At 42.4% G+C, this 12565-nt stretch overlaps 1 long non-coding RNA gene across 1 annotated transcript; it reads left to right on the forward strand.

Moving 5' to 3' along the window:
• Window positions 1–392: 392 nt before the first annotated feature.
• On the forward strand, window positions 393–3872 carry LOC147376193 (uncharacterized). The gene is made up of 3 exons (XR_015160838.1): window positions 393–739; window positions 1145–1278; window positions 2236–3872. It is a non-coding gene; the product is annotated as an uncharacterized LOC147376193 (long non-coding RNA).
• The last annotated feature ends 8693 nt before the right edge of the window (window positions 3873–12565 follow it).

Consider the following 12565-nt stretch of genomic DNA (forward strand, 5'->3'; position numbering starts at 1 on the left):
TTTTACTAGATAGATGTAGGCTTTCTCCATTAAGTGCTCAACCAACTAAAGAGATTAAAGTCTAAAAAATAATTTCTTACACAAGGGTCCCCAAGAACATGGACTCTGACAGTAGATAGGCTTTGGACAGACTCCTGAGAGAACTGGACAGCCCAGCCACATCATGTCTAGATGGACTTTGCTCTTCTCTGCCCTGTTCCTCAGCCCTCATATCCCTGTTGCCCATTACGACTCGGCATCGCATCCCCTGGGGCTTAGTGCACTTTCTAGAAATTCACTCTCTAGAATTCCACTTATAGATCACAGAACTATGCCTCAGATACCACTTGTTGAAGTCTCTTCCAATTTGTGTTAAGTCTGTGACTCTGGTCTCATGATTCTCTTATGTCAGAAACCAAATGAGAATATCACAGTACCACACTGTCCTTTGTGGTCTAAAAGAATAAATAGGCAGCCTTGACAGTAAGGTTTGACACCAGAGAAATCACTGGTAAGAGAACATCCACTTCCCTAGCCACCTCACCACAATCTCATAAATCAAATTTTTTATTTTCATGCTAAGATTATCTTGCTGGCTGATGAACATGCAGTAAAATTAGCCAAGTTTCTCTGTAATAACTGTACTTATTACAGGGTATGCTGTCTACTACCCCTTCTAAGTAGGCATGATGGCCAGGAAGTCTCTTCTGTCCTGAAATCACCGCTGGGATCTTGACTGAGTCATCCAGACTGGTTTGGGGTAAGAGAGAAATAAATCATAATAGCATATGGCATGAAGGTAATTTGGTGTGCAGATAATGGAGTTAGCTTACTTTATGAGAGAATCTGATGTAAGTTCTCCCTGGGCACTTCTACTTGGGTGATAACTGTACTCTTTTTTTGGTCCTGGACACATGTATGTGTTATTTTTTGAGTTGCTTTTCCTTCTGGACTCAGAGGGATGGATCTAAGATTCAAAGGGATATGGGCAAAGATGTTATAAAGAGAGTGTCCAATGAACCAGAAGTGTGGACAACAGAATGGCCTCAGTTACATGGAGGGATACATATGAAACATCAGAAGGCATTTCTTGGCCTCTAAAGATGTCCCATGTGCCTGCGTATTCACTCTCTTCAGTTGTGTCCAACTCTTTGCGACCCTACAGACGTAGCCCACCAGACTCCTCTGTCCATGGAATTCTCCAGGCAAGAATACTGGAGTGGGTTGCCATGCCCTCCTTCAGTGGATCTTCCCAACCCAAGGACTGAATCTGCATCTCTTATGTTTCCTGCATTGCAGGTGGGTTCTTTCCCATGAGCGCTACTTGGGAAGCCCAAAGATGTCACACACTAGAATGCATTTGTAAAGAAGGCAGAGAAATCCTCCCCATTAGAAAGTTTCAACAATTGAACAGAACACTGAGTATGTAAAAGAAATGTGTTCTGATAAAGAGGATAAGCTTTTGAGTCACTCCAAGGTCAGGCTATCTGGATTCAGATTCTGACTCCACTATCTTCAAGACTCTTAGCAAGACCCAAAACATCTTTTGCTTCTTCTACTAAATAATAATACCAATCTCCTTGGATTCTCACTGTGAAAATTAAACACTATAGGGGACTTCTGATTCCCAATATAAGATATAGGGAGCTTGGAAGTTGCTAGTCCATCCCAAAAACAAGCAAAATGTTGAACAAACTGAAACATCGACAGCTCCTCTAGTTCCTTCAGAAAAATGAAGTCACAGAGCACACCACTGCCCCTCAGATTGGAAGAACTAACAGATACAGAGAACTATAATTTGTCTGAGCAGAAATCCATGAGCAGAAGCCTCCATGAAAACCAGCCCTGACATTAGAAAACCTGAACTGTAACTGATGAATAGCTGGAGGCTCATAGTGGACAAATCTGAGAATTCAAAATCCAGGCGGAAACAGTCAGGGGAGACTCCGCCCCATACTTTTGTTTTACCAACAGGAGCTCTACTAGGTTCTCACAGTGAATACCAGAGAAAAATCCCACAGAGCTTCCACTGGGAGTGGGGAGTAACCATTTTGAAGTACTCCGGTGAATTCTGTTCTTTTCTTTTTTTTTTAATATTTATTATTTATTTATTTGGCTGCAGTGGGTCGTAGTTGCAGCATGTAGGATCTAGTTCCCTGACCAGGGATCAAACCTGGGCCCCTTTCATTGGGAGCCTGGAGTCTTAGCCACTAGACCACCAGGGAAGTCCCAATAGTATGTTCTGTTCTTATCTAGGCCTGCCCTCAAGAGGGACTTCCCAGATGGCACAGTGGTAAAGAGCCTGCCAATGGAGGAGCCCAGGAGATGCGGCTGGATCCCTAGGTCAGGAAGATACCCTGGAGGAAGAAATGGCAAAACACTCCAGTATTCTTGCTGATTTAATCCCACAGACAGAGGAGCCTGGCAGACTACAGTCCATGGGGGTCACAAAGAGTTGGACATGACTGGGTGACTGAACATGAGCATGCCCTCAAGAGAAACCACTTTACCAGACCCTCATGGACTAGGATTTTATCACAACCTAACCAAATTGTTGTTGTTGTTCAATCTCTCAGTCATGTCTGACTCTTGGTGACCTCATGGACTGCAGCACACCAGACTTCCCTGTCCAACACCATCTCTCAGAGCTTGCTCAAACTCATGTCCATTGAGTTGGTGATGCCATCCAACCATCTCATTCTCTGTCGTCCCCTTCTCCTCCTGCCTTCAACCTTTCCCAGCACCAGAGTCTTTTCTAATGAGTCAGCTCTTCGCATCAGGTGGCCAAAGTATTGGCACTTCAGCTTTAGCATCAGTCCTTCCAATGAATATTCAGGGATGATTTCCTTTAGGACGAACTGGTTTGATCTCCTTGCAGTCCAAGGGACTCTCAAGAGTCTTCTCCAACAACACAACTCAAAAGCATCAATTCTTTGGCACTCAGTCTTCTTTATGGTCCAACTCTCACACCCATACAGGATTACTGGAAAAACCATAGCTTTGACTAGGTGGACCTTTATTGGCAAAGTAATGTCTCTGCTTTTTAATATGCTATCTAGGTTTGCCACAGCTTTTCTTCCGAGGAGCAAGTGTCTTTTAATTTCATGGCTGCAGTCACCATCTGCAGTGATTTTGGAGCCCAAGAAAATAAAGTGTGTCACTGTTTCCACTGTTTCCTTATATATTTGCCATGAAGTGATAGGACCGGATGCCATGATCTTAGTTTTTTGAAACCAATTTGGGAGATGGGAAATACCCAACTCCAGCCCCCTCTAGCCACCCGGTCCCACTTAAGGGGGCAAGGAGGGACCAAGAAGCACTGGTGAAATTCACAGTCCATGGTTACAGGCTCACCAAAAGACTAAGACTAACCATAGGACTAGAAAACACTTTCCCTATCACAGACCTTACCAGCACATCACTATAGGCCTATTGACTGGAGTTCCTCTTACCCAGGACATCATGTCTGGCTTTACTCTTGAATAACAATGAACAATTCCATTTCCATTTGTCACTAATGCCAAATTCAAAGGTTTCTGTAAACAGGAGTAACTACATATATGCATGGACATCAAGAACTGGCAGGGCTTCCCATTGGTGGTCCAATGGATAAGAATCTCCCTTGCAGTGCAAGGGATGCCAGTTTGATGCCTGGTTCGGGAAGGTTCCACATGCCTCGGAGCAACTAAGCCCGTATGCCACAACTACCAAGCCTGTGCTCTAGAGCCTGAGAGCCAAAGCTACTGAGCCCATGTGCCTACAACTACAGAAGCCCAGGTGCCCTAGAGCCTGTGCTCCACAACAACAGAAGCCACTGCAATGAGAAGCCCGCGCAGGAACGAAGACCCAGCACAGCCAAAAGTAAATAAACGAATAATAAAAAAGAAGCCTACTACTCTCTTGAACAGGTTCTGTTTAGAGACAGACCGCTTTTCTCTCTAAAGGGCCAGATGGTAAAATTTTAGGCACTGCAGACCATACAGTCTGTTGCATCTACTTAAGTCTGATGTCATAGCATGAAAGCTACAAGTATCGGATATTAAGTAGAGCAGACAAACTGTTCTCATACTCCTTCTCCCTTTGCCTATCTGGTACCCCTCCTTGTTATCATATACTTAGGGTATATTTACACTGGGTTCTGTGTTGAGCTATTGGTACTGAATTTAGAAGGGTTAATGCATTTTTTCAATGATGTGGTACATTTCATGGGACTGTTTAGAGGAAAGTTTTCACTAATCAAATATGTTTAATGATTGTTAACAGTCCTGTCAAGTGTCTAGAAAGAGTGGCTCAGCTAGACTAGATAAGGCTACAGGTTTGGCAGACGCTTAACCTTTTAAACCAATGGGCCCGCAGGGAGTGGGTGAGCCTTTCCCCTGCACTCTTGACCTGTTTACACTCCTTACGCTGCCTACCATCTGCTGGCTCCAGGAGGCAAAACACATATCTTGTGACATTATTACAAACTGTCCATCTCCCGCCTCTTACAAAATCAACCAACACAGCATAGAACATGGGGTATGAATCTGAACTAGCACATTCTACTTAAAATCGTGGATTTCCAGGGAGTATCACACACCAGCCAGTGGCTATACTCAGACAGACCATAACATGTGTACCTGGCATGTGGTTTAGAAGGACTGCAATGTTTCCTTCTATTTCTAATGCGCCTGTCACCTTTTCTCTGTCTCCATATCACTACTTGAGAGTGAGTTACCATCCTTTGTCTTACACTTCCAAACTCCTTTCCCAGTGGATTTCTCTGAGTCTTCTTAGCTTACACTAATCTGTTCTACACACAGGAGCCAAAGTGACCTATTAAAAATGTAATTCTCATCATGCCACTGCATGACTCAAATTTCTTTTTTGACTTCACATTGCTCTTAGGAGAAAGCCAAAATCATTATCACGACTTCAAGACTATGCATGTCAAGGCCCAGCTCACCTTGACAACCTCATCTAATTCCACCCTCTCCCAGATTCTTGTGTTTCAGACACACACTTGTATTGTTCAGTTCCTTGAACTAACTCTCCATATATACTAACTCTCCATTCCTTTTTCTATTTACCCACTGATGGACATTTAGATTATTTGCATATCTTGTTTATTGTAGATAATGGTGCAATGAACATGGGGGAATGCATAAATCTTTTCAAGTTAGTGTTTTCATTTTCTTTGGATAAACACCCAAAAGTGGAACTGATGGATCATATGGTAGTTCTATTTTTAGTTTTTCAAGGAGCCTCCATACTGTTTTCTGTAGTGGGTGCAATTTACATGCCCACAAATAATACACAGTGGAGGGTTCCCTGTTCTCCATATCCTTACCAACACTTGTTATTTCTTATGATATGATAGATATTAACCCAGCTATATAAATACTTCCTTTAAGCATCAATGGTCTAAATACACCAAATAAGATTTAAAAAACAGAGACTGTCAGAGTGGATCAAAAAACAAGACCCAGTGTTTTTTTGTAGTCGCTCTATTGACGTCATCTGTTTTGCAACATACTCCAATTAGAATTTCGAAATCCATGGAAATTGATCTTACCAACTTACTTATGAACTCCACGTTGTCAAAACCAATGGTCAATTGTTTTCTTCATTGCACTTGATGCTTCAGCAACATCCAACACAGTCGACCACATTTTCCTTCTTTAAGTACTTCCCTCATGTCATTTTCCTAACGTCATACTCTCCTGATTTTCCTCCTGCCTTACTCCACTCCTGCTCCATCACCTTAGCTGGCTCGTCCTCCTCTGTTCAACCTCTATATGTTGTTAAGTTTTTCCCGGGTTTCAGTTCTGAGGCTTTTCCTTGTATCCACAAGCATTCTTTCCGTATAGTATCTCACCTAACCCTGTGGCTTAAAAAATTATCATATGCTTTCTCTTTCCAAATTTGCCTCTCTAGAACTGTGGCACAAGGAACTTAATTGTCCTAAGTGGCCCAGGACTTTCACAACTTATCCAGGTAAAGGAATTCCCTCTTCCAAGCATGAGAGACTGTACCATGAATAGATCCCTTGGAAACAGTGACTTCTTCCCAAAGAGAGAGAAACACTTCCTATGAGCCCCACAGACTCCAGGTGCTGGGCAGTTGTCTTTCCCATACAACTCTTTTTCAAAATTTATTATTTTTAATTAGTATTTTTTTATTTTTTAAATATTTATTTATTTATTTTATTTGTCTACACCATATCTTAGTTGCGGCATATGGGATCTTCTGTCTTCCTTGTGGCAGGCAGGATCTTTAGTTGCAGCATGTGGGATCTAGTTTCCTGATCAGGGACCGAACCCAGGCCCCCTGTATTGGGAGCACAGGGTCTTAGCCACTGGACCATCAGGGAAGTCCCCTCATATAACTTATAAATAGCTGGCACTCCAAATTCAGACTGCTTGGCACCAACAGGATGTATTTTCCTCTACTGATTAGCCTGCTTTCTTGTGCTAATGGGATATCAAAAAAAAAAAATTGAATAAAGGAAGCTTGTGTCCCCACACTAGAATACAGACCCATACTGCAGGCCTGGCAGTTTCCTGAACATTCATGCATCAATCAGTGTAGGGTAGAAGGATGGGGGACTCATGCCCTCTGTTCCTTTGCTGACCTTAGGCCTTTGTGAGTGTCCCTGATACAGCATATTATTCAACCCATGCTGCGTCATATTGAGGAGTTCTTCCCAAACTCCAATGCCAACTGGGGGTAACCCAGATGGGCCTGGCCTTACTTAACAGGCTCTGACCTTCCCTGAACAGGTACAAATCTCAGTCTTGAAGGGGATGGAGGACAGTCCAGTTGTCCCAGAGTCATTTGTTTAAAGGCTATCATTTTCTCCCACTGAAGTTACTCGACATCTTTTCAACTGACCATCTGAACTAGACCATTAACTCACACCACATGCAAAAACCCCCTCAAAATCGATCATAGACATAAATGTAAAGGCTAAAACCATACACTTCTTAGAAGAAAAAATAGATTAAAAATCTTCATGACCTCCCAACATTGAGTTAGACAAAAACACGAGTGGTAAAAGAAAAAAAATGGAAAAATGGGACTTAATCAAAATTAAAAATATTTATTCTTCAAAAGACATTATCAATATCATTTTTCTAGATTCCATACATATGCATTAATATACTATATTTGCTTTTCTCTTTCTGACTTCACTCTGAATTACAGGTTCTAGGTTCACCCACCTCACTAGAACTGACTCAAATTCATTCTTTTTTATGGCTGAGTAATATTCCATTGTATATATGTACCACATCTTCCTTATCCATTCATCAGTCAATGGACATCTAGGTTGCTTCTGTGTCCTGGCTATTGTAAACAGTGCTGCTATAAACACTGGGGCACATGTGTCTTTTTGGATTATGGTTTTCTCAGAGTATATGCCCAGTAGTGGAGTTGCTGTGTCATATGGTAGATTTATTCCTAGTTTTTTAAGGAATCTCCATACATTTCTCCATAATGGCTGTCTCAGTTTACATTTCCATTGACAGTGTAGAAGGGTTCCGTTTTCCCCATATTCTCTCCAGCATTTGCAGGGAAGGAAAGGAGACTTAGATGTAGAGAATGGGCTGTGGACACAGTTGGGAGGGAGAGAGCGACAAGAGCGGAGAAGGCAGCATCAACATACACACACTACCAGGTGTAAGACAGACAACTGGTGAGAAGTTTCTGTAGAGCACAGGGAGCACATCTGACACTCTGTGACGACCTGGAGGGATGGGATCGGGGGAGGGGGGAGACTAGGGAGGGAAGGGGTGTATGTGTCATTATGCATGATTTGCACTGTTATATGGCAGGAACCAACACAAAATTGTAAAAAAAAAAATGCTTTAAGTATTAAAACAAAAGACATTATCAATAACACGATAAGATAAATTATAGACTTGGAAAAATATTTTCAAATCACATATCTATGAAAGAACTTGATATAGAATATAAAATACTTTACAAATCAAAACAAAAAGATAAATAACCCAATTTTAAAATGGTCAAAGAATCACATAGATTTTTCACCGAAAAGCTATAGGAATGTTTAATAAGCATATGAAAACATGCTTAGCATCACTCATTATTAGTGAAATACAAATCAAAACCAAGATGAGATACCACTTCTTACCCACAAGAATGGCTATGATTTTAAAAATAGACAACGCTGGACTTCGTTGGTGGCACAGTGGATAAAAGCCCATCTGCCAATGCAGGGAACCTGGGTTCAATCCCTGGTCTAGGAAGATTCCACACGCTGCGGAGCAACTAAACGCATGTCTGCAACTACCCAGCCCACGCTCTAGAACCCGTGAGCCGCAGCTTCGGAGCCCACGTGCTACAACTACCGAAGCCTGTGCGCCTAGAGCTTATGCTCGCCAACAAGAGAAGTCACCGCAAGGAGAAGCCCGTGCACCACAGGAGTAACCCCCACTGCCACCACTAGACAAGGCCTGTGCAAGGCAGTGAAGACCCAGCGCAACCGGAAGTAAATAATTTTTTTAAAAAATAGAGAATATCAGTTGAAGAATATGAAGAAACAATAATGTGGAAAAACTGAAATATTCACCCAGTACTGGTAGAGAGCACAACCACTTTGGAAAACAGTTAGGCAATGTCTTAAGTTAAAGATAAATTTACCATATGACCCAACAACTTCACTCCTAGCTATCCACCCAAAAGAAATGAAAACATACATCCCCACAAACACTTGTATGGGAATGTTCCTAACAGCTTTATCCGTAATAGTACAAAAAGTGGAAACACCCCAACTATCAATTGGTGAAAGAATAAACAGAATATGGGAGATCAATACAATGAAATAGTGCTCGACACCTAAAAGGAATGAAATACTGATACATGCTGCAACATTGATGAACCTCAAAAGTGTGTCGTGGTAAGAAAAAGAAGCCAGACACAAAAGACCATGCACTCACTGTATGACTCTACCTATAGGGTGTTCAGAAAAGGCAAATCTATAGAGTCAGAAAGTTAATTAAAGGGTGTCTGCAGCTGGGGTAAAGAATTCACCTGCAATGTGAGAGACATTCAGTCCCTGGGTTGGGAAGATCCCCTGGAGACAGGAAAGGCTACCTACTTCAGTATTCTGGCCTAGAGAATTCTACGGACCGTATACTCCATGGCGTCACAAAGAGTTGAACGTGACTGAGGGACTTTCACATAGCTGGGGAGCGTGAATGAGGAGTTGCTGCTAATGGGTACAGGAGATCTTTTAGTGGGGATAGAAATGTTCCAGGCCTTCCCAGGTGACACGAGTGGTAAAGAACCCACCTGCCAATGCAGGAGACGTAAGAAACTCAAGTTCCATCCCTGGGTCAGGAAGGTCCCCTGGAAGAGGACATGACAACCCGCCCCAGTATTCTTGCCTGGGAAATCCCATGGACAGAGGAGCCTGGCAGGTTATAGACCATAGGGTTGCAAAAAGTTGGGCACGACTGAAGCAACTTAGTACACACACGCACGCACATACACAAACCCAGAAATGTTCCAAAACAGGACTATGGTGATGGTTATACAAGTTCATAATTTTACTTAAAATAGTCGAATTGTACACTTAAAATAAGTTAATTTTATGTCATGTAAATTTGTTTTACAGCAAAGATGTCTGAAAACAAAACAAAAGTAATGTTCTGGCCCCCGTCTGCCTTCCCCTTTATCTCTCACCGTCTACACGGTTTATCAATTCCACTCATCGACTCTGAACTCTTGTTCCACTGGTTCTTTGGCTGAAGGCAATCCTCAGAGAGAAACTAGATGAAATCTACCAGCCTCCAACATTTCCAAGAGCTGGGGGAATTAGCTCTTCAGCCCCAGCCTTGGAGGGGATAGGAGGTATAAATGCCCACTTACAGCATCCCCACAGCAGGCAAAGCTGTACGAGGCATCTTGATGACCTCAGATAGGCGCCACAGGTCTCAGTGAGACCGAGGGCCTTTAGTTAGTGCTCAGAGAAGAAGACGCTGTAGCTCAGTGCCTTTCCCAAGCAAGGGCGTTTGAGGCATTGGGAGCAAGTCCCAAGTGACAAGAGGAGGATGTCCACAACGCAGGAAGAGGGGGAGACCTGAAGGAGGGTGTCAAACCCACTCCTATAAAGCATCACTCTCTGCAACTGTTGGCAATTTAAAGAATTCTTTTCAAGTGCTTGTGGCGTTTCACTAAGACAGACCATTTGTACTGAGCCACCAAACAACTGTCAATAAATATCTGAAAATCAAAATCATATGGACTATATTCTCTGCCCACTATAGTATTAAATTAGAAATTGATAACATTATCTAGAAAATCTCTGGTTTCTGACATTTAACAACATGCTTAGGAATAACTCATGCATTAAGGAAGAAACCACAGGTAAGTCAGAAAATATTTTTACCTGAATGGTAACAAAACTGCTAAGGGACTTCCCTGGTGGCCCAGTGGTTAAGACCCTGTGCTTCCACGGTAGTCTGCAGCTTCAGTCTCTGGTCCGGGAACTAAGATCCACATGCCTTCAATGTGTGCCCCACCAAAAAAAAAACATTGTTGGTTGCAGGTAATATGGTGCTTAAACAGAAATTTGTAGCTTTAAATGCAAATGCCCATTGTCAAAAAGAAGAAATCAAGTATCTAATCTTCGACCACAAGAAACTTGAAAAGTATAAATTAAACACAAAGTACATAAAAGCAAGCAAATAATTAAAATGAGATATTGATGAGAGAAAATAGACAGTAGAGGAATACAATAGTAAAATTTCCTGTATGCAGTGTATAAAACTTGATTTTAGATGAATTCTATATTTAAATATACATCCAGAATGATGAAGGCTTTAGAAGAAAAGTTAGGAGAATATCTATCCACTAAATACCAGACTGTAGTTGTTTCTGGGGTAGGTTGGAAGGGTGGGAATTGACTGAAAATGGGCAGGAAAGAATTTTTTGCAGGGAAAAAAAAACATTCTAGATCTTGTTTTGGGTGGTTTCTTACATAGCTGTACATAATTGCAATGGTTCGTTGAACTAACGTTTAAGATCTGGACATTTTAAGGCACGTAAATTACACCTCAATCTTTTGACAGTATCTTGAGATGCTGATGGCAGTGGTATTTGGACATCTCTGGGGTATAGGCTTCTGAACCATGTAAGTATCATCCGTTCAAGAATCTACTGAGAGTGTTTTTGCAAACCAAATGTGGGTTGAGTGCAAACATTCATAATAAAAGCTACTATGGCCCACAGCTACAGACCGCTACTGTTGGAGGCATGCCCATCAAATTGAGAAGACATCTTGGGAAGGAAAAGTGAAGCAGGCAGCTCCATGTAATCGTTGGATCAGTTTATCAGAGTGTAACTTACAGAGTAGGGTTTGGTGGACAATGACCCACAAGCATTCACACACGTACTCAGCATTGCTGAGGGGCCATGGGGACAATTTTATAACTAACCTAGGGTATGAGGTAGGTGCTAGGAACTCCTGCATACAAGACATACATTCCTAAATTAGTATTTATGAAAGGGTAACTAGTTTCATGGGTGCCAGGAATACAAATAGTTTCATTGTCGTTTGGGACTAACAGAGCCTAGAGGCCATTTGGCCCTAACAGTTATTAAGCAGTATCTATTGCGTTTCCCAGGTGACTCAGCAGTAAAGAATCCTTCTGCCAATGCAGGAGACACAAGAAACCCAGGTTCTATCCCTGGGTCAGGAAGATCCCCTGGAGAAGGAAATGGCAACCCAGTCCAGCATTCTTGCTTGGAGAATCTTCATTGACTGTTGGGCTATAGTCCATGGGTTCACAAAGAGTCGGACACCATTTAGTGACCAAATAACAACAACAACTAATATCTTTAAAAAAAAAAAAAAAAACCCTTGATAACAGAGAAGTGGTTCACTGTACAGTCCTGGGTAGGGTTAGTGAAAGGACAGGAGAAACTGTAAGGGACCAAGGTGGAAATAGTTATGCTAACAGCCATATACCTACTCACGTTGTACAGGTCATAGAACTAGACAGTTATCACCAGATAGCTTCCCTTCAACGGTGCTTTTCCTCCAGAAACCCAGAGCTCTGCAGGGGGAAAGAAACTGAGGATCCAGATATGTTGGGTGGGAAAGAAAATTGCCTTCCACCGAATTTAGTGATTGGAGCTTCCATCACTGCAAATTTCTAAACTCTAAACTCTGCAAAACAGCAACACTTCAAAGAACACTCTGACAGAGGAGACAACAGGCTACCGTGGATCCACCTCACCCCCACGCCCTCCAGATGTCTTTGCTGCATGAGGCAACAGTTCACAGTGCTGGAGATTTCGCCCCGTCCCGTTTAAGTTCACAGACGGTGGATCCCAGGCAGCAGACACTGACTGCCAGGAGCCCTGTTGAGGGTAGAATCAAGAATCTTTATCGCGCTGTGGCCTCGAAGCTTGCTCTCTCCTCCTATGCCTTAGAGGAATGAGGGCTACAAGGTAAAGGTCACTACTGCTTGGAGAGGAAGTGAGGAGATGTGAGCAATGTGTACACTGTAAGAATTCAAGGCTGAGTGGGCTGAGTCAGAGGCAGCAGCATATAAAGCTCTCTCCAGTCCCGTCTTTT

This window comes from Bos grunniens, chromosome 3 (genome assembly GCF_055505025.1).
Source record: "Bos grunniens cultivar Pamir isolate PY7600 chromosome 3, Bosgru_T2T1.0, whole genome shotgun sequence".
Lineage (NCBI taxonomy): Eukaryota > Metazoa > Chordata > Mammalia > Artiodactyla > Bovidae > Bos > Bos grunniens.